This window comes from Mytilus californianus, unplaced genomic scaffold (assembly GCF_021869535.1).
Source record: "Mytilus californianus isolate M0D057914Y unplaced genomic scaffold, xbMytCali1.0.p SCAF_9, whole genome shotgun sequence".
Lineage (NCBI taxonomy): Eukaryota > Metazoa > Mollusca > Bivalvia > Mytilida > Mytilidae > Mytilus > Mytilus californianus.
In genome coordinates, this window is record NW_026262745.1 from 496,797 (window position 1) to 522,637 (window position 25,841).

The window sequence follows — 25,841 nt, forward strand, 5'->3', positions numbered from 1 at the left end:
ATGACCTTGATGAATTTCGGAATTGTCCCAAATTTTTTTCTGTAATGTTGTCATTTTACTGTAGATCATTTTTCTTTTAACATATCTGAGATAACTGTTATCGTTTTAGAGATAATGCACTTTGAAATTTTGCAAGCGGAGGCATGTATTTCTGTATCAACAACCGCTTTCCACCAGAACCTTTCAGAATGTGAAGAGTTTAACATGATTATATGTTTGAATAATTACCAGAAACTTTCAATGAAAAACTTAAAAAAGACATCAATTTGAAATTTTCATCTTTTACATTGACTTTGTAAGTTTCATAAGTTCTATTTATATAATTGATATTGCATCATTTTTGGCACTTTGTAAAATGTGGTCATTATGTATATCAAATTGAAAGTCTAAATGAGCTCTACTTCAAAATAAAAATTTCAAACCCCTTTTTCATCCCAGTGGGAAGGATGGGGTCATTTAGTGCAAAAAATTCAAACTTCTCAGATGGTTAGGTTGTCGCAAATCAAATGAAAGTCCATAAAGCGTACATTTCAAATATGAAATTGACGTCCCCAAAAAATGGGTTGGATGGGGTCATTGAGTGCAAAAAATAAATTTTCTTTTAAGATAAGGTTGTTGTATATCAAACGAAAGGTCTTAACGTGTACATTTCAAATATCAAATTCCTGTCCTCAAAAAATGAGTTGGATAGGGTTACTTAGTGCAAAAATCAAACTTTCTAGAACATGGTGCTGTCGCATATCAAATGAAAGATCAAGTCTACATTACATATATCATACTTCCAATCTCGAAAATATAGGCGGATGGGGTCATTAAGTGTAATAAGCGAAAAGTTTCAGAAGGTATGCTTGTCGTATATTTAAGGTCTTTCCACTCCGTTAGGAAAGACCTTATTGTTTTTCTTTTTTTTTTTTTTAAGGTCTTTCCACTCCGTTAGGAAAGACCTTATTGTTTTTCTTATGTTTTTTTTTTCTTTCTTTTTTTAAGGTCTTTCCACTCCGTTAGGAAAGACCTTATTGTTTTTCTAATGTTTTTTTTTTTTTTCTTTTTTTTTTTTAAGGTCTTTCCACTCCGTTAGGAAAGACCTTATTGTTTTTCTAATGTTTTTCTTTCTTTTTCTTTTTCTTTTTCTTTTTTTTTTTTTCTTTTTTTTCTTCCAACATTTTTTTGGGAATGCCCTCCCCCCGTTTCTGTTGAAGTTATCAAGACCAAATATGGGCCATCGATAGACCTCATCATGAAGTATTACCAGATGACCCTGTTAAGGATTTCATCATCCCCTGTAAAAGTTATCTCCCTTTTATTGGATTTTTTCGACATGGCCCCTACTCGTTGTTTGGAAAGATATCATGACCTTATTTGGACAATAGGTAGATCTCATCATGATGTACTACCATATGAGGCTGCATAGGATTTCATCATCTTCTATGCGAGTTATATCCCCTTGAAAAAATTTCTTTCTTTTGCATTTTTCTCAAAAAGTATTAGGGATAGAATCGATTTGAAAACGGCAACATGTACAAGAACAGATGGCAATGTTAATGAACATATAAGATAATTTTGTTATTGACCCTTATAAGGAGTTATTTCTCTTGAAAAAATATACACAATTTTTTAAAAATTGTATTTCGAGAACCGGAAGTCGTAGAGACTTGGGACCTTCACCAATAATCTTAAGTTAATGTGACCTTCAATTTGCACCCAATGTCAAAGGTCACCGAGTGCAAAAAAAATTTACGCTGCAATTTCAAGCTTGCATATTAAGAAAATGATAAGAGTTTGCTGCATACATACTGTGTATAAAATGTTCCTCTCGACGAGCTCTACATTTTATACAGAAAGCTCAAAACTGTCCGACCGTCTGTTCAAAAGTTACGATGAGATGATTCCTAAAAGTATAGTATTGTGTGTATATCTTTTTAAAGGTAACAGATATCAACCTACTATAAATTGGAAAAATGATCAGTATTTTAAGACCTTCAGTTTGAGGTCAATGTCAGGTCATGATGAAATTTTACCTTGACCTTCAAAATGTACTATGACCTTGACCTCGTGATATTTGAAAGGTCAAGTGGTCCTGAGTTGAATGGTGGTAGTGCCATGGCTCTACGACTTCCGGTTCTCAAGTTTGGTATTGCATCATATATTTGATGATTCCTTGTGACCTTGATGAACTTTGGAATTGTCCCAAATTTTTATACAATGTTGGCCTTCAACTGCAGATCATTTATTATTTAACAGATTTGAGATATCTATTGTCGTTTTAGAGATAATGTAGTTTAAAATTTTGCGAGCGGAGGCATGTATTTCTTAATTAACAACAGGTTACCACCTGAAATTTTCAGAAATTGAAGACTTTAACATGGTTATATGTTTGACCAAATACCAAAAAAATTCAACGAAAAAAAACCCCAAAAAATCAATTTGAAATTTTCATGTTTTGCATTGACTTTGTGAGTTTCATAAGTTCTATTTATACAATTGATATTGCATCATTTTTTGCACTTTGCCAAATGGGGTCATTTGATATATCAAATTGAAGGTCTTAATAAGCTCTACTCAAAAATGAAAATTCTAAACCCCTTTTTCATTCGAGTGGGAAGGGTGGGGTCATTTAGTGCAAAAAATTCAAACTTCTCAGATGGTTAAGTTGTCGCATATCAAATGAAAGTCCATGAAGCGTACATTTCAAATATCAAATTGACGTCCCCAAAAAATGAGTTGGGTGGGGTCATTGAGTGCAAAAAATAAAATTTTCTTTTAAGGTAAGGTTGTTGTATATCAAATGAAAGGTCGTAACGTGTACATTTCAAATATCAGATTCCTGTCCTCAAAAAATGAGTTGGATGGGGTTATTAAGTGCTAAAATCAAACTTTCTAGAACATGGCGTTGTCGCATATCAAATGAAAGATCATCAAATCTACATTACATATATCATACTTCCGATCTCGAAAATAAAGGCGGATGGGGTTATTAAGTGTAAAATGCGAAAAGTTTCAGAAGGTATGCTTGTCGTATATCAAATGAAAGGTCGTACAAAGTACATTACGAAAACATCACTTTAACAGGAAAGACCTTTCAATTGTTTTACAAACAATTGCGATACTAGTTAAGGTCTTTCCACTCCGTTAGGAAAGACCTTATTGTTTTTCTAATGTTTTTTTTTTTCTTTTTTTTTTTTTTTCTTTTTCTTTTTTTTTTTTTTTTTTTTTTTTCTTTTTTTTCTTCCAACATTTTTTTGGGAATGCCCTCCCCCCGTTTCTGTTGAAGTTATCAAGACCAAATATGGACCATCGATAGACCTCATCTTGAAGTATTACCACATGACCCTGTTAAGGATTTCATCATCCCCTGTAGAAGTTATCTCCCTTTTATTGGATTTTTTCGACATGGTTCCCCCTCGTTGTTTTTAAAGATATCATGACCTTATTTGGACAATAGGTAGATCTCATCATGATGTACTACCATATGAGGCTGCATAGGATTTCATCATCCCCTATGCGAGTTATATCCCCTTGAAACAATTTCTTTCTTTTGCATTTTTCTCAAAAAGTATTAGGAATAGAATCGATTTGAAAACAGCAACATGTACAGGAACAGATGGCAATGTTAATGAACATATAAAATAATTTTTTTATTGACCCTTATAAGGAGTTATTTCTCTTGAAAAAATATACACAATTTTTGAAAAATTGTATTTCGAGAACCGGAAGTAGTAGAGACTTGAGACCTACACCAATAATCTTAAGTTTATGTGACCTTCAATTTGCACCCAAGGTCAAAGGTCACCGAGTGCAAAAAAAAAATTACGCTGCAATTTCAAGCTTGCATATTAAGAAAACGATAAGAGTTTGCTGCATACATACTGTGTATAAAATGTTCCTCTCGACGAGCTCTACATTTTATACATTAAGCTCAAAACTGTCCGACCATCTGTTCAAAAGTTGCAACGAGATAATTCTTAAAAGTATAATATTGTGTTTATATCTTTTTAAAGGTAACAGATATCTACCTACTATAAATTGGAAAAATGATCAGTATTTTCAGACCTTCAATTTGAGGTCAATATCAGGTCATGATGAAATTTTACCTTGACCTTCAAAGTGTTATATGACCTTGATCTTGTGACATTTGAAAGGTCAAGTGGTCCTGAGTTGAATGGTGGTAGTCCCATGTCTCTACGACTTCCGGTTCTCAAGTTTGGTATTGCATCATATATTTGATGATTCATTATGACCTTGATGAATTTCGGAATTGTCCCAAATTTTTTTCTGTAATGTTGTCCCTTTACTGTAGATCATTTTTCTTTTAACATATCTGAGATAACTGTTATCGTTTTAGAGATAATGCACTTTGAAATTTTGCAAGCGGAGGCATGTATTTCTGTATCAACAACCGCTTTCCACCAGAACCTTTCAGAATGTGAAGAGTTTAACATGATTATATGTTTGAATAATTACCAGAAACTTTCAATGAAAAACTTAAAAAAGACATCAATTTGAAATTATCATCTTTTACATTGACTTTGTAAGTTTCATAAGTTCTATTTATATAATTGATATTGCATCATTTTTGGCACTTTGTAAAATGTGGTCATTATGTATATCAAATTGAAAGTCTAAATGAGCTCTACTTCAAAATAAAAATTTCAAACCCCTTTTTCATCCCAGTGGGAAGGATGGGGTCATTTAGTGCAAAAAATTCAAACTTCTCAGATGGTTAGGTTGTCGCATATCAAATGAAAGTCCATAAAGCGTACATTTCAAATATGAAATTGACGTCCCCAAAAAATGGGTTGGATGGGGTCATTGAGTGCAAAAAATAAATTTTCTTTTAAGATAAGGTTGTTGTATATCAAATGAAAGGTCTTAACGTGTACATTTCAAATATCAAATTCCTGTCCTCCAAAAATGAGTTGGATAGGGTTATTTAGTGCAAAAATCAAACTTTCTAGAACATGGTGCTGTCGCATATCAAATGAAAGATCAAGTCTAAATTACATATATCATACTTCCAATCTCGAAAATATAGGCGGATGGGGTCATTAAGTGTAATAAGCGAAAAGTTTCAGAAGGTATGCTTGTCGTATATTTAAGGTCTTTCCACTCCGTTAGGAAAGACCTTATTGTTTTTCTTTTTTTTTTTTTTTAAGGTCTTTCCACTCCGTTAGGAAAGACCTTATTGTTTTTCTAATGTTTTTTTTTTCTTTCTTTTTTTAAGGTCTTTCCACTCCGTTAGGAAAGACCTTATTGTTTTTCTAATGTTTTTTTTTTTTTCTTTTTTTTTTTAAGGTCTTGATTTTTTGGTTGTTTTTTTTTCATTGAATGTTTTTAGTATTTTGTCAAAATTATAACAATGTTGAATTCTTTTATTTCTGAAAATTTCAGGTGGTAAACTGTTGTTGATTCAGAAGTACATGCCTCCGCTCGCAAAATTTTAAACTGCATTATCTCTTAAACGACAACAGATATCTCAAATTTGTTAAATGATAAATGATCTGCAGTTAAAGGGCAACATTGCAGAAAAAATTTGGACAATTCGAAAGTTCATCAAGGTCACAAGGAATCATCAAATATATGATGCAATACCAAACTTGAGAACCGGAAGTCGTAGAGACATAAGACTACCACCATTCAACTCAGGACTACTTGACCTTTCAAATGTCACGAGGTCACGGTCATAGTACACTTTGAAGGTCAAGGTAAAATTTCATCATGACCTGACATTGACCTCAAATTGAAGGTTTTAAAATACTGATCATTTTTGCAATTTATAGTAGGTTGATATCTGTTACCTTTAAAAAGATATACACACAGTACTGTACTTTTAAGAATTATCTCGTCGTAACTTGTGAACAGACGGTCGGACAGTTTTGAGCTTAATGAATAAAATGTAGAGCTCGTCGAGAGGAACATTATATACACAGTATGTATGCAGCAAACTCTTATCGTTTTCTTAATATGTAAGCTTGAAATTGCAGTGTAAATTTTTTTTGCACTCAGTGACCTTTGACCTTGGGTGGAAGTTAAAGGTCACATGAAATAAAGATTATTGGTGAAGGTCCCAAGTCTCTACGACTTCCGGTTCTCGAAATACAATTTTTATAAAATTGAGTAAAATTTTTAAAGGGAAATAACTCCGTATAAGGGTTGATAACATACTAATTGTTTATGTTTATTAACATTGCCATTTGTTCTTGTAGATGCTGCAATTTTCAATTCGATTCTATCTCTTATACTTTTTAAGAAAAATGCAAATAAAAGAAATTGTTTCAAGGGGATGCAACTCTCAAAGGAGTTGATGAAATCCTACGCAGCCTCATATGGTAATACATCATGATGAGATCTACCTTTAGTACAAATAAAATCATGATATCTTTAAAAACAACGAGGGGGGACCATGTTGAAAAAACCCAATAAAAGGGAGATAACTTCCAAAGGAGATGATGAAATCCAAAACAGGGTCATCTGGTAATACTTCATGATGAGGTCTATCGGTGGTTCAAATTTGGTCTTGATAACTTTAATAGAAACGAGGGTAGAGCATGTCAAAAAAATGTTGGAAGAAAAAAAAGAAAAAAAAAAAAAGAAAAAGAAAAAGACTAGTATCTCAATTGTTTGTAAAACAATTGAAAGGTCTTTCCTGCAAAAGTGATGTTTTTGTAATGTACTCTTTAAGACCTTTCATTTGATATACGACAAGCATACCTTTTGAAAATTTTCACTTTTTACACTTAATGACCCCATCCGCCTACAGTTTTGATATCGGAAGTATGATATATGTAATCTAGACTTGATTATCTTTCATTTGATATGCGACAACGTTATGTTCTAGAAAGTTTTATTTTTGCACTTAATAACCCCATCCAACTAATTTTTTGAGGACAAGAATCTGATATTTGAAATGTACACGTTACGACCTTTCATTTGAAATACAACAACCTTACCTTAAAAGAAAATTTTATTTTTTGCACTCAATGACCCCACCCAACCCATTTTTGGGAACGTCAATTTGATATTTGAAATGTACGCTTTATGGACTTTAATTTGATATGCGACAACCTAACCATCTGAGAAGTTTGAATTTTTTGCACTAAATGACCCCACCCTTCCCCCTGGGATGAAAAGGGGGTTTAACATTTTCATTTTTGAGTAGAGCTCGTTAAGACCTTCAATTTGATATATCAAATGACCCCATTTGGCAAAGTGCCAAAAATGATGCAATATCAATTATATAAATAGAACTTATGAAACTTACAAAGTAAATGCAAAACATGAAAATTTCAAATTGATTTTTTGGGGGTTTTTTTTCATTGAATATTTTTGGTATTTAGTCAAACATATAACCATGTTGAATTCTTTAATTTCTGAAAATTTCAGGTGGTAAACTGTTATTGATTCAGAAATACATGCCTCCGCTCGAAAAAATTCAAACTGCATTATCTCTTAAACGACAACAGATATCTCAAATCTGTTAAATGATAAATGATCTGCCGTTGGAAGGCAACATTGTATAAAAAAATTTGGGACAATTCCATAGTTCATCAAGGTCACAATGAATTATCAAATATATGATGCAATATTAAACTTCAGAACCGGAAGTCGTAGAGACATTGGACTACCACTATTCAACTCAGGACCACTTGACCTTTCAAATTCCACAATGTCAAGGTCATAGCACACTCTGAAGGTCAAGGTTAAATTTCATCATGACCTGACATTGACCTCAAATTGAAGGTTTTAAAATACTGATCATTTTTGCAATTTATAGTAGGTTGATTTCTGTTACCTTTAAAAAGATATACACACAATACTATACTTTTAAGAATTATCTCGTCGTAACTTGTGAACAGACGGTCGGACATTTTTGAGCTTAAAGTATAAAATGTAGAGCTCGTTGAGAGGAACATTTTATACACAGTATGTATGCAGCAAACTCTTATCGTTTTCCTAATATGTAAGCTTGAAATTGCAGTGTAAATTTTGTTTGCACTCAGTGACCTTTGACCTTGGGTGGAAGTTAAAGGTCACATGAAATAAAGATTATTGGTGAAGGTCCCAAGTCTCTACGACTTCCGGTTCTCGAAATACAATTTTTTTTAAATTGAGTAAATTTTTTCAAGGGAAATCACTCCGTATAAGGATTGATAACATACTAATTGTTTATGTTTATTAACATTGCCATTTGTTCTTGTAGATGCTGCTATTTTCAATTCGATTCTATCTCTTATACTTTTTAAGAAAAAAATAAAATTAAAGAAATTGCTTCAAGGGGATGCAACTCTCAAAGGAGTTGATGAAATCCTACGCAGCCTCATATGGTAATACATCATGATGAGATCTACCTATAGTACAAATAAAATCATGATATCTTTAAAAACAACGAGGGAGGACCATGTTGAAAAAACCCAATAAAAGGGAGATAACTTCCAAAGGAGATGATGAAATCCTAAACAGGGTCATCTGGTAATACTTCATGATGAGGTTTATCGGTGGTTCAAATTTGGTCTTGATAACTTTAATAGAAACGAGGGTAGGGCATGTCAAAAAAATGTTGGAAGAAAAAAAAGAAAAAAAAAAAAAAGAAAAAGAAAAAAAAAAAAACTAGTATCTCAATTGTTTGTAAAACAATTGAAAGGTCTTTCCCGTAAAAGTGATGTTTTCGTAATGTACTTTTTACGACCTTTCATTTGATATACGACAAGCATACCTTCTGAAACTTTTCGCTTTTTACACTTAATGATCCCATCCACCTAATTTTCTAGATCGGAAGTATGATATATGTAAAGTAGACTTGATGATATTTCATTTGATATGCGACAACGCCATCTTCTAGAAAGTTTGATTTTTGCACTTAATAACCCCATCCAACTAGTTTTTGGAGAACAGGAATTTGATATATGAAATGTACACGTTATGACCTTTCATTTGATATACAACAACCTTATCTTAAAAGAAAATTTATGTTTTTTGAACTCAATGACCCCACCCAACCCATTTTTTGGGGACGTCAACTTGTTATTTGAAATGTACGCTTTATGGACTTTCATTTGATATGCGACAACCTAACCATCTGAGAAGTTTGAATTGTTTGCACTAAATGACCCCACCCTTCCCCCTGGGATGTAAAAGGGGTTTAACATTTTCATTTTTGAGTAGAGCTCGTTAAGACCTTCAATTTGATATATCAAATGACCCCATTTGGCAAAGTGCCAAAAATGGTGCAATATCAATTGTATAAATAGAAATTATGAAACTTACAAAGTAAATGCAAAACATGAAAATTTCAAATTGATTTTTTGGGGTTTTTTTTCATTGAAAGTTTTTGGTATTTGATCAAACATATAACCATGTTGAACTCTTTAATTTCTGAAAATTTCAGGCGCAAAGCTGTTGTTCATTTAGAAATACATGCCTCCGCTCGCAAAATTTCAAACTGCATTATCTCTTAAACGACAACAGATATCTCAAATCTGTCGAAAGAAAAATGATCTGCAATAAAAGGACAACATTTGAGACATTTTTTTTTGACAATTCCGAAGTTCATCAAGGTCACAATGAATTATCAAATATATGATGCAATATCAAACTTGAGAACCGGAAGTCGTAGAGACATACGACTACCACCATTCAACTCAGGACCACTTGACCTTTCAATTGTCACAAGGTCAAGGTCATAGTACAATCTGAAGGTCAAGGTTAAATTTCATCATGGCCTGACATTGACCTCAAATTGAAGGTCTTGAATTACTGATCATCTTTCCAGTTTATAGAAGGTTGATATCTGTTACCTTTAAAAAGATATACATATGTTACTATAGTTTTAAGAATTATGTTAGTGTAACTTTTGAACAGAAGGTCGGACATTTTTGAGCTTAATGTATAAAATGTACAGCTCGTCGAGAGGAACATTTTATACACAGTATGTATGCAGCAAACTCTTATCGTTTTCTTAATATGCAAGCTTAAAATTGCAGCGTAATTTTTTTTTGCACTCGGTGACCTTTGACCTTGGGTGCAAATTGAAGGTCACATAAACTTAAGATTATTGGTGTAGGTCTCAAGTCTCTACTACTTCCGGTTCTCGAAATACAATTTTTCAAAAATTGTGTATATTTTTTCAAGAGAAATAACTCCTTATAAGGGTCAATAACAAAATTATTTTATATGTTCATTAACATTGCCATTTGTTCTTGTACATGTTGCTGTTTTCAAATCGATTCTATCCCTAATACTTTTTGAGAAAAATGCAAAAGAAAGAAATTGTTTCAAGGGGATATAACTCGCATAGGGGATGATGAAATCCTATGCAGCCTCATATGGTAGTACATCATGATGAGATCTACCTATTGTCCAAATAAGGTCATGATATCTTTAAAAACAACGAGGGGGAACTATGTCGAAAAAATCCAATAAAAGGGAGATAACTTCTACAGGGGATGATGAAATCCTTAACAGGGTCATGTGGTAATACTTCAAGATGAGGTCTATCGATCGTCCATATTTGGTCTTGATAACTTCAACAGAAACGGTGGGAGGGCATTCCCAAAAAAATGTTGGAAGAAAAAAAAGAAAAAAAAAAAAAAAAAAAAAAGAAAAAGAAAAAAAAAAAAAAAAAAGAAAAAAAAAAAACATTAGAAAAACAATAAGGTCTTTCCTAATGGAGTGGAAAGACCTTAAAAAAAGAAAAAAAAAAAAACATTAGAAAAACAATAAGGTCTTTCCTAACGGAGTGGAAAGACCTTAAAAACTAGTATCTCAATTGTTTGTAAAACAATTGAAAGGTCTTTCCTGTTAAAGTGATGTTTTCGTAATGTACTTTGTACGACCTTTCATTTGATATACGACAAGCATTCCTTCTGAAACTTTTCGCTTTTTACACTTAATGACCCCATCCGCCTTAATTTTCGAGATCGGAAGTATGATATATGTAATTTAGACTTTATGATCTTTCATTTGATATGCGACAACGCCATGTTCTAGAAAGTTTGATTTTTGCACTAAATAACCCCATCCAACTCATTTTTTGAGGACAGGAATCTGATATTTGAAATGTACATGTTACGACATTTCATTTGAAATACAACAAACTTGCCTTAAAAGAAAATTTTATTTTTTGCACTCAATGACCCCACCCAACCCATTTTTTGGGGACGTCAATTTGATATTTGAAATGTACGCTTTATGGACTTTCATTTGATATGCGACAACCTAACCATCTGAGAAGTTTGAATTTTTTGCACTAAATGACCCCACCCTTCCCCCTGGGATGAAAAAGGGGTTTAACATTTTCATTTTTGAGTAGAGCTCGTTAAGACCTTCAATTTGATATATCAAATGACCCCATTTGGCAAAGTGCCAAAAATGATGCAATATCAATTATATAAATAGAACTTATGAAACTTACAAAGTAAATGCAAAACATGAAAACTTCAAATTGATTTTTTGGGTTTTTTTTTCATTGAATGTTTTTGGTATTTTGTCAAACATATAACCATGTTAAACTCTTCAATTTGTGAAAATATCAGGTGGTTACCTGTTGTTGATTCAGAAATACATGCCGCCGCTCGCAAAATTTCAAAGTGCATTATCTCTAAAACGACAACAGTTATCTCAACTATGTTAAAAGTAAAATGATCTACAGTAAAAGGACAACATTACAGAAAAAAATTTGGGACAATTCCGAAGTTCATCAAGGTCATAATGAATCATCAAATATATGATGCAATAGCAAACTTGAGAACCGGAAGTCGTAGAGACATGGGATTACCACCATTCAACTCAGGACCACTTGACCTTTCAAATATCACAAGATCAAGGTCATATTACACTTTGAAGGTCAAGGTAAAATTTCATCATGACCTCACATTGACCTCAAATTGAAGGTCTCAAAATACTGATCATTTTTCCACTTAATAGTAGGTAGATATCTGTTACCTTTAAAAAGATATAAACACAATATTATACTTTTAAGAATTATCTCGTTGCAACTTTTGAACAGACGGTCGGACATGTTTGAGCTTTATGTATAAAATGTAGAGCTGGTCGAGAGGAACATTTTATACACAGTATGTATGCAGCAAACTCTTATCGTTTTCTTAATATGTAAGCCTGAAATTGCAGCGTAAATTTTTTTTGCACTCACTGACCTTTGACCTTGGATGCAAATTAAAGGTCGCATGAATTAAAGATTATTGGTGAAGGTCCTAAGTCTCTACGACTTCCGGTTCTCGAAATACAATTTTTTTAAAATTGAGTAGTTTTTTTCAAGGGAAATAACTCTTTATAAGGATTGATAACATACTAATTGTTTATGTTTATTGACATTGCCCTTTGTTCCTGTAGATGCTGCCATTTTCAATTTGATTCTATCTCTTATACTTTTTAAGATAAATGCAAATAAAAGAAATTGCTTCAAGGGGATGCAACTCTCAAAGGAGTCGATTAAATCCTACGCAGCCTAATATGGAAATACATCATGATGAGATCTACCGATAGTACAAATATGGTCATGATATCTTAAAAAACAACGAGGGGGGACCATGTTGAAAAAAACCAATAAAAGGGAGATAACTTCCAAAGGGGATGATGAAATCTTTAACAGAGTCATCTGGTAATACTTCACAATGAGGTCTATCGATGGTTCAAATTTGGTCTTGATAACTTTAATAGAAACGAGGGGAGGGCATGTCAAAAAAAATGTTGGAAGAAAAAAAAGAAAAAAAAAAAAAAGAAAAAGAAAAAGAAAAAGAAAAAAAAACATTAGAAAAACAATAAGGTCTTTCCTAACGGAGTGGAAAGACCTTAATTAGAAAAACAATAAGGTCTTTCCTAACGGAGTGGAAAGTATCTCAATTGTTTGAAAAACAATTGAAAGGTCTTTCCTGCAAAAGTGATGTTTTTGTAATGTACTCTTTAAGACCTTTCATTTGATATACGACAAGCATACCTTCTGAAAATTTTCACTTTTTACACTTAATGACCCCATACGCCTACATTTTTGATATCGGAAGTATGATATATGTAATCTAGACTTGATTATCTTTCATTTGATATGCGACAACGCCATGTTCTAGAAAGTTTGATTTCTGCACTGAATAACCCCATCCAGCTAATTTATTGAGGACAGGAATCTGATATTTGAAATGTACACGTTACGACCTTTCATTTGAAATACAACAACCTTACCTTAAAAGAAAATTATATTTTTTGCACTCAATGACCCAACCAACCCATTTTTTGGGGACGTCAATTTGATATTTGAAATGTACGCTTTATGGACTTTCATTTGATATGCGACAACCTAACCATCTGAGAAGTTTGAATTTGTTGCACTAAATGACCCCACCCTTGCCCCTGGAATGAAAAGGAGGTTTAACATTTTCATTTTTGAGTAGAGCTCGTTAAGACCTTCAATTTGATATATCAAATAACCCCATTTGGCAAAGTGCCAAAAATGATGCAATATCAATTATATAAATAGAACTTATGAAACTTACAAAGTAAATGCAAAACATGAAAATTTCAAATTGATTTTTTGGGGTTTTTTTTCTTAGAATGTTTTTGTTTTTTAGTCAAACATACAACCATGTTGAATTCTTTAATTTCTTAAAATTTCAGGTGGTAAACTTTTGTTAATTTAGAAATACATGCCTCCGCTCGAAAAATTTAAAACTGCATTTTCTCTTAAACGACAACAGATATCTCAAATCTGTTAAATGATAAATGATCTGCAGTTAAAAAGCAACATCGTATAAAAATATTTGGGACAATTCCATAGTTCATCAAGGTCACAATGAATTATCAAATATATGATGCAATATCAAACTTCAGAACCGGAAGTCGTAGAGACATGAGACTACCACTATTCAACTCAGGACCACTTGACCTTTCAAATGTTACAATGTCAAGGTCATAGCACACTCTTAAGGTCAAGGTTAAATTTCATCATGACCTGACATTGACCTCAAATTGAAGGTTTTAAAATACTGATCATTTTTGCAATTTATAGTAGGTTGATATCTGTTACCTTTAAAAAGATATACACACAATACTATACTTTTAAGAATTATCTCGTCGTAACTTGTGAACAGACGGTCGGACAGTTTTGAGCGTAATGTATAAAATGTAGAGCTCGTCGAGAGGAACATTTTATACACAGTATGTATGCAGCAAACTCTTATCGTTTTCTTAATATGTAAGCTTGAAATTGCAGCGTAAATTTTTTTTGCACTCAGTGACCTTTGACCTTAGGTGCAAATTAAAGGTCACATGAATTAAAGATTATTGGTGAAGGTCATAAGTCTCTACGACTTAAGGTTCTCGAAATACAATTTTTCAAAAAATTGTGTATAATTTTTCAAGGGAAATAACTCCTTATAAGGGTTGATAACAAACTAATTGTTTATGTTTATTTACATTGCCATCTGTTCTTGTACATGCTGCCATTTTTAATTCGATTCTATCTCTAATACTTTTTAAGAAAAATGCAAATAAAAGAAATTGCTTCAAGGGGATATAACTCTCAAAGAGGATCATGAAATGCTACGCAGCCTCATATGGTAATACATCATGATGAGATCTACCTAATGTACAAATAAGGTCATGATGTCTTAAAAAACAACGAAGGGGGGCCATGTTGAAAAAAAACAATAAAAGGGAGATAACTTCTAAAGTGGATGATGAAATCCTTAACAGGGTCATCTGGTAATACTTCATGATAAGGTGTATCGATGGTCCATATTTGGTCTTGATAACTCTAATAGAAACGAGGGGAGGGGATGTCAAAAAAATGTTGGAAGAAAAAAAAGAAAAAAAAAAAAAACTAGTATCTCAATTGTTTGTAAAACAATTGAAAGGTCTTTCCTGTTAAAGTGATGTTTAAGGTCTTTCCACTCCGTTAGGAAAGACCTTATTGTTTTTCTAATGTTTTTTTTTCTTCTTTTTAAGGTCTTTCCACTCCGTTAGGAAAGACCTTATTGTTTTTCTAATGTTTTTTTTTTCTTTTTTTTCTTCCAACATTTTTTTGGGAATGCCCTCCCCCCGTTTCTGTTGAAGTTATCAAGACCAAATATGGACCATCGATAGACCTCATCTTGAAGTATTACCACATGACCCTGTTAAGGATTTCATCATCCCCTGTAGAAGTTATCTCCCTTTTATTGGATTTTTTCGACATGGTTCCCCCTCGTTGTTTTTAAAGATATCATGACCTTATTTGGACAATTGGTAGATCTCATCATGATGTACTACCATATGAGGCTGCATAGGATTTCATCATCCCCTATGCGAGTTATATCCCCTTGAAACAATTTCTTTCTTTTGCATTTTTCTCAAAAAGTATTAGGGATAGAATCGATTTGAAAACAGCAACATGTACAGGAACAGATGGCAATGTTAATGAACATATAAAATAATTGTGTTATTGAACCTTATAAGGAGTTATTTCTCTTGAAAAAATATACACAATTTTTGAAAAATTGTATTTCGAGAACCGGAAGTAGTAGAGACTTGAGACCTACACCAATAATCTTAAGTTGATGTGACCTTCAATTTGCACCCAAGGTCAAAGGTCACCGAGTGCAAAAAAAAATTACGCTGCAATTTCAAGCTTGCATATTAAGAAAACGATAAGAGTTTGCTGCATACATACTGTGTATAAAATGTTCCTCTCGACGAGCTCTACATTTTATACATTAAGCTCAAAAATGTCCGACCTTCTGTTCAAAAGTTACACTAACATAATTCTTAAAACTATAGTAACATATGTATATCTTTTTAAAGGTAACAGATATCAACCTTCTATAAACTGGAAAGATGATCAGTAATTCAAGACCTTCAATTTGAGGTCAATGTCAGGCCATGATGAAATTTAACCTTGACCTTCAGAGTCTACTATGACCTTGACCTTGTGACAATTGAAAGGTCAAGTGGTCCTGAGTTGAATGGTGGTAGTCGTATGTCTCTACGACTTCCGGTTCTCAAGTTTGATATTGCATCATATATTTGATAATTCATTGTGACCTTGATGAACTTCGGAATTGTCAAAAAAAAATGTCTCAAATGTTGTCCTTTTACTGCAGATCATTTTTCTTTCGACAGATTTGAGATATCTGTTGTCGTTTAAGAGATAATGCAGTTTGAAATTTTGCGAGCGGAGGCATGTATTTCTAAATGAACAACAGCTTTGCGCCTGAAATTTTCAGAAATTAAAGAGTTCAACATGGTTATATGTTTGATCAAATACCAAAAACTTTCAATGAAAAAAAACCCCAAAAAATCAATTTGAAATTTTCATGTTTTGCATTTACTTTGTAAGTTTCATAATTTCTATTTATACAATTGATATTGCACCATTTTTGGCACTTTGCCAAATGGGGTCATTTGATATATCAAATTGAAGGTCTTAACGAGCTCTACTCAAAAATGAAAATGTTAAACCCCTTTTACATCCCAGGGGGAAGGGTGGGGTCATTTAGTGCAAACAATTCAAACTTCTCAGATGGTTAGGTTGTCGCATATCAAATGAAAGTCCATAAAGCGTACATTTCAAATAACAAGTTGACGTCCCCAAAAAATGGGTTGGGTGGGGTCATTGAGTTCAAAAAACATAAATTTTCTTTTAAGATAAGGTTGTTGTATATCAAATGAAAGGTCATAACGTGTACATTTCATATATCAAATTCCTGTTCTCCAAAAACTAGTTGGATGGGGTTATTAAGTGCAAAAATCAAACTTTCTAGAAGATGGCGTTGTCGCATATCAAATGAAATATCATCAAGTCTACTTTACATATATCATACTTCCGATCTAGAAAATTAGGTGGATGGGGTCATTAAGTGTAAAAAGCGAAAAGTTTCAGAAGGTATGCTTGTCGTATATCAAATGAAAGGTCGTAAAAAGTACATTACGAAAACATCACTTTTACGGGAAAGACCTTTCAATTGTTTTACAAACAATTGAGATACTAGTTAAGGTCTTTCCACTCCGTTAGGAAAGACCTTATTGTTTTTCTAATGTTTTTTTTTTTTCTTTTTTTTTTTTTTTTTCTTTTTCTTTTTTTTTTTGTTTTTTTTTTTCTTTTTTTTCTTCCAACATTTTTTTGGGAATGCCCTCCCCCCGTTTCTGTTAAAGTTATCAAGACCAAATATGGACCATCGATAGACATCATCATGAAGTATTACCACATGACCCTGTTAAGGATTTCATCATCCCCTGTAGAAGTTATCCCCCTTTTATTGGATTTTTTCAACATGGCCCCCCTTCGTTGTTTTTAAAGATATCATGACCTTATTTTGACAATAGGTTGATCTCATCATGATGTACTACCATATGAGGCTGCATAGGATTTCATCATCCCCTATGCGAGTTATATCCCCTTGAAGCGATTTCTTTCCTTTGCATTTTTCTCAAAAAGTATTAGAGATAGAATCGATTTGAAAATGGCAACATATACAGGAACTGATGGCAATGTTAATGAACATATAAAATAATTTTGTTATTGACCCTTATAAGGAGTTATTTCTCTTAAAAAAATATACACAATTTTTGAAAAATTGTATTTCGAGAACCGTAAGTCGTAGAGACTTGGGACCTACACCAATAATCTTAAGTTCATGTGACCTACAATTTGCACCCAAGGTCAAAGGTCACAGAGTGCAAAAAAAAATTTACGCTGCAATTTCAAGCTTGCATATTAAGAAAACGATAAGAGTTTGCTGCATACATACTGTGTATAAAATGTTCCTCTCGACGAGCTCTACATTTTATACATTAAGCTCAAAAATGTCCGACCGTCTGTTCAAAAGTTACATTAACATAATTCTTAAAACTATAGTAACATATGTATATCTTTTAAAAGGTAACAGATATCAACCTACTATAAACTGCAAAGATGATCAGTAATTCAAGGCCTTCAATTTGAGGTCAATGTCAGGTCATGATGAAATTTAACCTTGACCTTCAGAGTGTACTATGACCTTGACCTTGTTACATTTGAAAGGTTAAGTGGTCTTGAGTTGAATGGTGGTAGTCCCATGTCTCTACGACTTCCGGTTCTCGAGTTTGATATTGCATTATATATTTGATAATTCATTGTGACCTTGATGAACTTTGGAATTGTCCAATTTTTTTTCTAAAATGTTGTCCTTTTACTGTAGATCATTTTTCTTTTAACAAATTTGAGATACCTGTTGTCGTTTAAGAGATAATGCACTTTGAAATTTTGCGAGCGGAGGCATGTATTTCTGAATCAACAACAGGTAACCACCTGAAATTATAAGAAATTGAAGAGTTTAACATGGTTATATGTTTGACCAAATACCAAAAACATTCAATGAAAAAAAAAACCAAAAAATTAATTTGAAATTTTCATGTTTTGCATTGACTTTGTAAGTTTCATAAGTTCTATTTATATAATTGATATTGCATCATTTTTGGCACTTTACCAAATAGGGTCATTTGATATATCAAATTGAAGGTCTTAACGAGCTCTACTCAAAAATGAAAATGTAAAACCCCCTTTTCATCCAAGGGGGAAGGGTGGGGTCATTTAGTGCAAAAAATTAAAACTTCTCAGATGGTTAGGTTGTCGCATATCAAATGAAAGTCCATAAAGCGTACATTTCAAATATCAAATTGACGTCCCAAAAAAATGGGTTGGTTGGGGTCCTTGAGTGCAAAAAATATAATTTTCTTTTAAGGTAAGGTTGTTGTATTTCAAATGAAAGGTCGTAACGTGTACATTTCAAATATCAGATTCCTGTCCTCAAAAAATAAGTTGGATGGGGTTATAAAGTGCAGAAATCAAACTTTCTAGAACATGGCGTTGTCGCATATCAAATGAAAGATAATCAAGTCTACATTACATATATCATACTTCCGATATCAAAAATGTAGGCGGATGGGGTCATTAAGTGTAAAAAGTGAAAATTTTTAGAAGGTATGCTTGTCGTATATCAAATGAAAGGTCTTAAAGAGTACATTACAAAAACATCACTTTTGCAGGAAAGACCTTTCAATTGTTTTTCAAACAATTGAGATACTAGTTTTTTTTTTTTTTCTTTTTCTTTTTTTTTTTTTTTTTTTTTTTTCTTTTTTTTCTTCCAACATTTTTTTGGGAATGCCCTCCCCCCGTTTCTGTTCAAGTTATCAAGACCAAATATGGACCATCGATAGACATCATCATGAAGTATTACCACATGACCCTGTTAAGGATTTCATCATCCCCTGTAGAAGTTATCCCCCTTTTATTGGATTTTTTCAACATGGCCCCCCTTCGTTGTTTTTGAAGATATCATGACCTTATTTTGACAATAGGTTGATCTCATCATGATGTACTACCATATGTGACTGCATAGGATTTCATCATCCCCTATGCGAGTTATATCCCCTTGAAGCGATTTCTTTCCTTTGCATTTTTCTCAAAAAGTATTAGAGATAGAATCGATTTGAAAACGGCAACATATACAGGAACTGATGGCAATGTTAATGAACATATAAAATAATTTTGTTATTGACCCTTATAAGGAGTTATTTCTCTTAAAAAAATATACACAATTTTTGAAAAATTGTATTTCGAGAACCCTAAGTCGTAGAGACTTGGGACCTACACCAATAATCTTAAGTTCATGTGACCTTCAATTTGCATCCAAGGTCAAAGGTCACAGAGTGCAAACAAACTTTACGCTGCAATTTCAAGCTTGCATATTAAGAAAACCATAAGAGTTTGCTGCATACATACTGTGTATAAAATGTTCCTCTCGACGAGCTCTACATTTTATACATTAAGCTCAAAAATGTCCGACTGTCTGTTCAAAAGTTACATTAACATAATTCTTAAAACTATAGTAACATATGTATATCTTTTAAAAGGTAACATATATCAACCTACTATAAACTGCAAAGATGATCAGTATTTCAAGGCCTTCAATTTGAGGTCAATGTCAGGTCATGATGAAGATAAACCTTGACCTGCAGAGTGTACTATGACCTTGACCTTGTGACATTTGAAAGGTCAAGTGGTCTTGAGTTGAATGGTGGTAGTCCCATGTCTCTACGACTTACGGTTCTCAAGTTTGATATTGCATCATATATTTGATAATTCATTGTGACCTTGATGAACTTTGGAAATGTCCAATTTTTATTCTAAAATGTTGTCCTTTTACTGTAGATCATTTTTCTTTTAACAAATTTGAGATACCTGTTGTCGTTTAAGAGATAATGCACTTTGAAATTTTGCGAGCGGAGGCATGTATTTCTGAATCAACAACAGGTAACCACCTGAAATTATAAGAAATTGAAGAGTTTAACATGGTTATATGTTTGACCAAATACCAAAAACATTCAATGAAAAAAAAAACCTAAAAATCAATTTGAAATTTTCATGTTTTGCATTGACTTTGTAAGTTTCATAAGTTCTATTTATATAATTGATATTGCATCATTTATGGCACTTTGCCAAATGGGGTCATTTGATATATCAAATTGAAGGTCTTAACGAGCTCTACTCAAAAATGAAAATGTAAAACCCCCTTTTCATCCCAGGGGGAAGGGTGGGGTCATTTAGTGCAAAAAATTAAAACTTCTCAGATGGTTAGGTTGTCGCATATCAAATGAAAGTCCATAAAGCGTACATTTCAAATATCAAATTGACGTCCCCAAAAAATGGGTTGGTTGGGGTCATTGAGTGCAAAAAAAATAAATTTTCTTTGAAGATAAGGTTGTTGTATATCAAATGAAAGGTCTTACCGTGTACATTTCAAATATCAGATTCCCGTCCTCAAAACATTAGTTGGATGGGGTTATTAAGTGCAAAAATCAAACTTTCTAGAACATGGCGTTGTCGCATATCAAATGAAAGATAATCAAGTCTAGATTACATATATCATACTTCCGATATCAAAAATGTAGGCGGATGGGGTCATTAAGTGTAAAAAGTGAAAATTTTCAGAAAGTATGCTTGTCGTATATCAAATGAAAGCTCTTAAAGAGTACATTACAAAAACATCACTTTTGCAGGAAAGACCTTTCAATTGTTTAACAAACAATTGAGATACTAGTGTTTTTTTTTTTTTTCTTTTTTTTTTTTTTTTTTTTTTTTTTTTTTTTTCTTTTTTTTCTTCCAACATTTTTTTGACATGCCCTCCCCTTGTTTCTATTGGAGTTATCAAATCCAAATATGGACCATCGGTAGACCTCATCATGAAGTTTTACCAGATGACCCTGTTAAGGATTTCATCATCCCCTTTAGAAGTTATCTCCCTTTTATTGGTTTTTTTCAACATGGCCCCCCCTCGTTGTTTTTAAAGATATCATGTCCTTATTTGTACAATAGGTAGATCTCATCATGATATATTACCATATGAGGCGGCAAAATATTTCATCATCCCCTTTGAGAGTTATATCCCCTTGAAGCAATTTCTTTTATTTGCATTTTTCTTAAAAAGTATTAGACATAGAATCAAATTGAAAGTGGCAGCATCAACAAGAACAAATGGCAATGTTAATAAACATGAACAATTAGTTTGTTATCAACCCTTATAAGGAGTTATTTCCCTTTCAAAATTATACACAATTTTTGAAAAATTCTATTTCGAGAACCGGAAGTCGTAGAGACTTGGGACCTTCACCAATAATCTTTAATTTGTGTGACCTTTAATTTGCATTCAAGGTCAAAGGTCACTGAGTGCAAAACAAATTTACGCTGCAATTTCAAGCTTACATATTAAGAAAACGATAAGAGTTTGCTGCATACATACTGCGTATAAAATGTTCCTCTCGACGAGCTCTACATTTTATACATAAAGCTCAAAACTGTCCGACCGTCTGTTCAAAAGTTGCAACGAGATAATTCTTAAAAGTATAATATTGTGTTTATATCTTTTTAAAGGTAACAGATATCTACCTACTATAAATTGGAAAAATGATCAGTATTTTCAGACCTTCAATTTGAGGTCAATGTCAGGTCATGATGAAATATTACCTTGACCTTCAAAGTGTAATATGACCTTGATCTTGTGATATTTGAAAGGTCAAATGGTCCTGAGTTGAATGGTGGTAGTCCCATGTCTCTACGACTTCCGGTTCTCAAGTTTGGTATTGCATCATATATTTGATGATTCATTATGACCTTGATGAACTTCGGAATTGTCCCAACTTTTTTCTGTAATGTTGTCCTTTTACTGTAGATCATTTTACTTTTAACATATTTGAGATAACTGTTGTCGTTTTAGAGATAATGCACTTTGAAATTTTGCGAGCGGCGGCATGTATTTCTGAATCAACAACAGGTAACCACCTGATATTTTCAGAAATTGAAGAGTTTAACATGGTTATATGTTTGACAAAATACCAAAAACATTCAATGAAAAAAAAACCCAAATAATCAATTTGAAGTTTCCATGTTTTGCATTTACTTTGTAAGTTTCATAAGTTCTATTTATATAATTGATATTGCATCATTTTTGGCACTTTGCCAAATGGGGTCATTTGATATATCAAATTGAAGGTCTTAACGAGCTCTACTCAAAAATGAAAATGTTAAACCCCTTTTTCATCCTAGGGGGAAGGGTGGGATCATTTAGTGCAAAAAATTCAAACTTCTCAGATGGTTAGGTTGTCGCATATCAAATGAAAGTCCATAAAGCGTACATTTCAAATATCAAATTGACGTCCCCAAAAAATGGGTTGGGTGGGGTCATTGAGTGCAAAAAATATAATTTTCTTTTAAGGCAAGTTTGTTGTATTTCAAATGAAAGGTCGTAACATGTACATTTCAAATATCAGATTCCTGTCCTCAAAAAATGAGTTGGATGGGGTTATTTAGTGCAAAAATCAAACTTTCTAGAACATGGCGTTGTCGCATATAAAATGAAAGATCATAAAGTCTAGATTACATATATCATACTTCCGATCTCGAAAATTAAGGCGGATGGGGTCATTAAGTGTAAAAAGCGAAAAGTTTCAGAAGGTATGCTTGTCGTATATCAAATGAAAGGTCGTACAAAGTACATTACGAAAACATCACTTTAACAGGAAAGACCTTTCAATTGTTTTACAAACAATTGAGATACTAGTTTCGTAATGTACTTTAAGGGTCAATAACAAAATTATTTTATATGTTCATTAACATTGCCATCAGTTACTGTATATGTTGCCGTTTTCAAATCGATTCTATCTCTAATACTTTTTGAGAAAAATGCAAAGGAAAGAAATCGCTTCAAGGGGATATAACTCGCATAGGGGATGATGAAATCCTATGCAGCCTCATATGGTAGTACATCATGATGATATCAACCTATTGTCAAAATAAGGTCATGATATCTTCAAAAACAACGAAGGGGGGCCATGTTGAAAAAATCCAATAAAAGGGGGATAACTTCTACAGGGGATGATGAAATCCTTAACAGGGTCATGTGGTAATACTTCATGATGATGTCTATCGATGGTCCATATTTGGTCTTGATTACTTTAACAGAAACGGGGGGAGGGCATTCCCAAAAAAATGTTGGAAGAAAAAAAAGAAAAAAAAAAAAAAAAAAACATTTTTTGGGAATGCCCTCCCCCCGTTTCTGTTGAAGTTATCAAGACCAAATATGGGCCATCGATAGACCTCATCATGAAGTATTACCAGATGACCCTGTTAAGGATATCACCATCCCCTGTAAAAGTTATCTCCCTTTTATTGGATTTTTTCGACATAGCCCATACTCGTTGTTTGTAAAGATATCATGACCTTATTTGGACAATAGGTAGATCTCATCATGATGTACTACCATATGAGGCTGCATAGGATTTCATCATCTTCTATGCGAGTTATATCCCTTTGAAGAAATTTCTTTCTTTTGCATTTTTCTCAAAAAGTATTAGGGATAGAATCGATTTGAAAACGGCAACATGTACAAGAACAGATGGCAATGTTAATGAACATATAACATAATTTTGTTATTGACCCTTATAAGGAGTTATTTCTTTTGAAAAAATATACACAATTTTTTAAAAATTGTATTTCGAGAACCGGAAGTCGTAGAGACTTGGGACCTTCACCAATAATCTTAAGTTCATGTGACATTCAATTTGCACTCAATGTCAAAGGTCACCGAGTGCAAAAAAAATTTACGCTGCAATTTCAAGCTTGCATATTAAGAAAACGATAAGAGTTTGCTGCATACATACTGTGTATAAAATGTTCCTCTCGACGAGCTCTACCTTTTTTACATTAAGCTGAAAACTGTCCGACCGTCTGTTCACAAGTTACGACGTGATAATTCTTAAAAGTATAGTATTGTGTGTATATCTTTTTAAAGGTAACAGATATCAACCTACTATAAATTGAAAAAATGATCAGTATTTTAAAACCTTTAATTTGAGGTTAATGTCGGGTCATGATGAAATTTAACCTTGACCTTCAGAGTGTGCTATGACCTTGACATTGTGACATTTGAAAGGTCAAGTGGTCCTGAGTTGAATAGTGGTAGTCTTATGTCTCTACGACTTCCGGTTCTGAAGTTTGATATTGCATCATATATTTGATTATTCATTGTGACCTTGATGAACTATGAAATTGTCCCAAATTTTCTTATACAATGTTGCCTTCTAACTGCAGATCATTTATCATTTAACAGATTTGAGATATCTGTTGTCGTTTTAGAGATAATGCAGTTTAAAATTTTTCGAGCGGAGGCATGTATTTCTAAATCAACAACAGTTTACCACCTGAAATTTACAGAAATTAAAGAATTCAACATGGTGATTTGTTTGACTAATTACCAAAAACATTCAATGAAAAACCCCTCAGAAAAATCAATTTGAAATTTTCATCTTTTATATTGACTTTGTGAGTTTCATAAGTTCTATTTATATAATTGATATTGCATCATTTTTGGCACTTTGCCAAATGCGGTCATTATGTATATAAAATTGAACGTCTAAATGAGCTCTACTCAAAAATGAAAATTTCAAACCCCTTTTTCATCCCAGTGGGAAGGGTGGGGTCATTTAGTGCAAAAAATTCAAACTTCTCAGATGGTTAGGTTGTCGCATATCAAATGAAAGTCCAAAAAGCGTACATTTCAAATATCAAATTGGCGTCCCCAAAAAATGGGTTGGGTGGGGTCATTGAGTGCAGAAAATAAATTGTGTTCTAAGGTAAGGTTGTTGTATATCAAATGAAAGGTCATAATGTGTACATTTCAAATATCAAATTCCTGTCCTCCAAAAATGAGGTGGATGGGGTTATTAAGTGCAAAAATCAAACTTTCTAGAACATGGCGTTGTCGCATATCATATGAAAGATCATCAAGTCTACATTACATATATCATAGTTCCGATATCAAAAATGTAGGCGGATGGGGTCATTAAGTGTAAAAAGTGAAAATTTTCAGAAGGTATGCTTGTCGTATATCAAATGAAAGGTCTTAAAGAGTACATTACAAAAACATCACTTTTACGGGAAAGACCTTTCAATTGTTTTACAAACAATTGAGATACTAGTTTTTTCTTTTTTTTCTTCCAACATTTATTTGATCTGCCCTCCCCTCGTTTCTATTAGGGTTATCAAGACCAAATATGGACCATCGATAGACCTCATCATGAAGTATTACCAGATGACCCTGTTACGGATTTCATCATCCACTTCAGAAGTTATCTCCCTTTTATTGGTTTTTTTCAACATGGCCGCCCCTCGTTGTTTTTAAAGATATCATGTCCTTATTTGTACAATAGGTAGATCTCATCATGATGTATTACCATATGAGGCTGCGTAGAATTTCATCATCCCCTTTGAGAGTGATATCCCCTTGAAGCAATTTCTTTTATTTGCATTTTCCTTAAAAAGTATAAGG

The 25,841-nt window shown here is 32.8% G+C and overlaps 4 long non-coding RNA genes across 7 annotated transcripts in view; 2 read left to right on the plus strand and 2 right to left on the minus strand.

The window, feature by feature from the left end:
- Positions 1 to 25,841, minus strand: part of LOC127715824 (uncharacterized) — a 51,407-nt gene that overhangs the window by 23,362 nt on the left and 2,204 nt on the right. For both annotated transcript variants that reach the window (XR_007988649.1, XR_007988648.1), the window contains exons 2-3: positions 16,937 to 17,593; positions 2,635 to 3,076 (exon numbers count right to left, since the gene is read on the minus strand). This is a non-coding gene — a long non-coding RNA (uncharacterized LOC127715824). The remainder of the gene's footprint in view (positions 1 to 2,634; positions 3,077 to 16,936; positions 17,594 to 25,841) is intronic.
- LOC127715825 (uncharacterized) overlaps positions 1 to 25,841 on the plus strand; it is a 49,625-nt gene that overhangs the window by 21,495 nt on the left and 2,289 nt on the right. For both annotated transcript variants that reach the window (XR_007988651.1, XR_007988650.1), the window contains exon 5: positions 18,729 to 19,653. This is a non-coding gene — a long non-coding RNA (uncharacterized LOC127715825). The remainder of the gene's footprint in view (positions 1 to 18,728; positions 19,654 to 25,841) is intronic.
- On the plus strand, positions 4,515 to 14,978 carry LOC127715828 (uncharacterized). The gene is made up of 2 exons (XR_007988656.1): positions 4,515 to 5,292; positions 14,886 to 14,978. It is a non-coding gene; the product is annotated as an uncharacterized LOC127715828 (long non-coding RNA).
- LOC127715827 (uncharacterized) lies at positions 5,300 to 14,346 on the minus strand. 2 transcript variants are annotated; one of them, XR_007988655.1, is made up of 3 exons: positions 13,955 to 14,304; positions 9,728 to 11,862; positions 5,300 to 5,731 (listed from the first exon to the last, which is right to left on the minus strand). It is a non-coding gene; the product is annotated as an uncharacterized LOC127715827 (long non-coding RNA). The 2 variants fall into 2 exon arrangements; XR_007988653.1 differs by lacking the exon at positions 5,300 to 5,731 and having other exon boundaries at positions 10,574 to 11,862; positions 13,955 to 14,346.